Here is a 3703-nt window from a genome sequence, read left to right on the forward strand (position 1 = left end):
AATATTAGAATTTCTACTCTTGTCACCCTTTACACATCAAAAGATGCCATCGAGAGGTAGGTCCCAAAATGGCGCGCATTCTCTCCTGATGACCCATGAACTTGCTGGCATCCGGAATGCGGAGCTTTCGACTGGTAGCACTTGCATGTGCAAGCTGTTTACAAAACATCTAATGAAACATTTAATTTATTTACCTACTTTTACATTTGCAAAAAAAAAAAGTAAATAAAAAAATTTTAACTACTCATGTTACAAAATATAATGGCAGTTATCACTTTATTTTCATATATTAAAATAATTTAAAATTTATTTACAGTCAATGGTGAAATAATTTGGGTGAAATATGGTTTATCAGTATTCAATGACTTAGTTTATTTGAATATTTCATGTTATTGGCTACTCATTCAAATATTATTTTACCTACAATATTTTAAGCTCTTTTTTAATTTTAAGTTTACTTCTTGTTCTGTATTTTCTCAGGTTTATAAAATACTTAAGAATATCCTTTGTTCGCATTTTTCATTCTAGCCTACTTTTGTTTTACAGGTGATGCAGAACAATTAATAACTTTTATTCTAATGATATAGTTATCTTACTTTATCATATTATTTCATTTCTTATTGATCAATAATTGATACCTAATCATTTTTGTTAGAAATTCTAAATTGAATAGCACTTCCTCTACATTGAGTATTATGAAATCTGCCTATTTAGAATTAATTTTTTAATTAATATTTGTCAGAAATAACAATTCGTAAAAAGAGAGCAATAATATGAAAATATAAAGCATTAACTATAAGCAATGAGGAATCAAATGAATTAGAAAAGAAGGTCGACTAAAAAACAAGACAATTATAGAATGGATTTTCTATTTGCCTTGTATTGACAAGTTGTCATTTAAGTGTCCGTGTAATTGCAACACATGTATTTATAACCGGCAATTTTTTAATGCCGAATAGCTGTTTTTCGCTTTTTATTGGGTTAGCAAGAAAAGAATCATCTGGTGGAGATCTTTCATTTGAACACAAATAAAGTATAGTTTGTGTTGTAACGTAATTTGTTACGTACAATAAGATAACCAGGCAACAGTAACAACAATGTAACGAACCAACAACTTCCTTTATGAACCAACAATCAATATACCTTGTGAACTACCCAACCGACACCTTCCGACTTCATGGCGAACTAACACGAACTTCACTCACACCGAACTCTGAACCTCTCGAACTCACTCGGATCATTATTATTTATACTTTACTTAGACCAGTGTATCTCTTGTAAGTGGGCATCGTAAATTCATCACAACAGTTTGCTTTTCAGATAGCTGAGATATTTTGATTTAAAGTCGATCTTAGGATTTACTTGCCAGTTGTTTGGCAATTTAAAGCTGTATAACTAAACTCGCCATTTGTTCAATGATAGTATTTATAGTTCGCCCGTACAGTAAAAAGCGCGCCAAAATCATACCGTTTACGCTTTAAATAGCCATGTGTGACCACAAATAATTATCTTTTTCGTCTTCGCCTGCAAAACCAGAGAGTGGTGTTCAAATTTGCGTTTTTTATACAGCAATCATTTTATGCATGTTGTACTGTATCTCATCCCGTTGTTTTTCTTTTTTTTTTTTGCTTTTGTTATTTGCCTTTAGGTTGTTAATTTTCCAGGTCTCTCTTTTTTGTAAGGTATTCGTTAAATTTTCGGGTCCTTTTATTTTTCGCAACATATTCGCCTTTAGTTCGTTAATTTCCAGGATAAACTGAAATTTACTTTCTGACAGTCGGCTATTGTTACTGTTCAGTGAGAACACTTGCTCTTTTATTTTCCCATTTTTTTTCATTAAAAGATTTATTTTCTGGTTCACGTTTTCCAATCATATTCCTCCAACTGTTGTGTACTCTTTTCTTTGACTTCGTGGAAAGATTTGGTCTCCCCTACAAAGTTTTGACGACCATTTTGCAATTCTGTCTCGACATTTCTTTTATCTTGCAGACATCTTTCAGCAATGACTTCTCTTTCAGAACGTTCCAATACTTTACACTGCGCTGGTGCCATCCTCCGAGCCGGTTGCTCGATTAATCGATGATCTCCTGTGACAATATGGTGCTTCACACTACAGTAGAGCAATGATCCTGATTTCGGTGGGATTACTGCCATCCGTAACACTTTCACTTCACTACCAGCAATAGTCCGATTTAACATATTGATAGGGACTAATCTTCCTTTAACCCACAGCTTCACGGGGCAGAAGTTCAGTTGACCCCCTTAGACGCCAAGTAGTCTAGACCTAAGAGACAAAGATATTCCCTCTCCTTCACGTAGACTGAAAGCACGACCTTTTGTTCTGCAACTTCAATCAGGACATCAACTGGTCCTCTCAGTTCAGTAGAGTGCTTGGTAACGCTACACAACTACCACGATGACTCGGGCTCAATGCTGAAACATCGGGTCTCACAAAAGTCTGCTCCGAAGCCGAATTAATGACAAGGCGATACATCTGCTCGTCAATTCTATCATCCACTTGTACGGTGTCATTTACAGTCCTATTACATCTTCTCGGGATTGGGGCTTCTTTGAAATATTCGTCTGGCAGTTGCCCTTTAACACCAGCCCCTTCTTGTTTTCCGATTCTCCTTTGTCTTTCGTTAGCTTCTTACTATTCTTCTTTCGTGTAGGGCAATCAAAGCAGATGTCCCTTTCCATACGTCCTACACTCTCTCCTAAGTGTGAACTTTTTCTACTGTCCTGGTTTGCTCTCACTCGAGGCTGTAACAATATTGCATATTGTGTCCTGGCTTCCCACAGTGCCAACAATTTGTTCCAACCATCTCCTGTTCTTCCTTTTACAAACAGCTATCTCTGCTATGTTCGACCTTCTCGAAATACCAGCAACTTTCAGTAAATCTTCCTGTTTCATGTACTTTCCCCTTCCTTGCTTTGAATCCAGAACTGTAGTCCACCTAAAAACTTCCTGTGCTAGACCTTACATACAACTTCAATTCCAGAGTTCTAGTCAATGCCTTTTGTTTCACTTGAACTTTGTTTCACTTAAACTTTGGCCTCTGCACTGCCTAAAGCGTCGAGAAACTGAAAAAGAGCCAAAAGTTCCTGGGCAAGCTTATATGATTCTCATCTAGCCTTTACGGGGGCCGGAAATCGTACTCTGTACCAGTCAAATGAATATCAGACGTTACTCTCCCATTTTTGGCCCTACAGGTTTTATCATAACGCTTTCTCTTTCCTGAACCAAATTTCGATTATTTTATGTCAAAATGTCGCTTACCACTGGTTCATCATACTGCAAAATCCAAATTAAGATTGAGTTAAAACTGAGTTAGTGGTAAAGTGTCAAATTGGCCGCGTGTGAGTAAAAGTTGGCCTTAAGAATATTTTTCACACACTGCCATGTGTGACTGGTATATATATATATATATGTACATACATATATATTTTTTACTGATGTGATGTACAAACATATATATATATGCATGCATACATACATGCATATCTATCTATCTATCTATCTATCTATCTATCTATCTATATATATATATATATATATAGGTGAGAAAGATTGTATGTGAAAGCACGTGGTTGGATGTATAAAAGATAAAAATGAGTGAAAAAACTACAGAAAGCTTGTGTTATATGGTTAAAATATATATCTAAATCGTTATGTTAGAAAAAGGTTATAAAATTTTGAGTA

The sequence above is a fragment of the Octopus bimaculoides genome, chromosome 7 (genome assembly GCF_001194135.2).
Source record: "Octopus bimaculoides isolate UCB-OBI-ISO-001 chromosome 7, ASM119413v2, whole genome shotgun sequence".
Classification (NCBI taxonomy): Eukaryota; Metazoa; Mollusca; class Cephalopoda; order Octopoda; family Octopodidae; genus Octopus; species Octopus bimaculoides.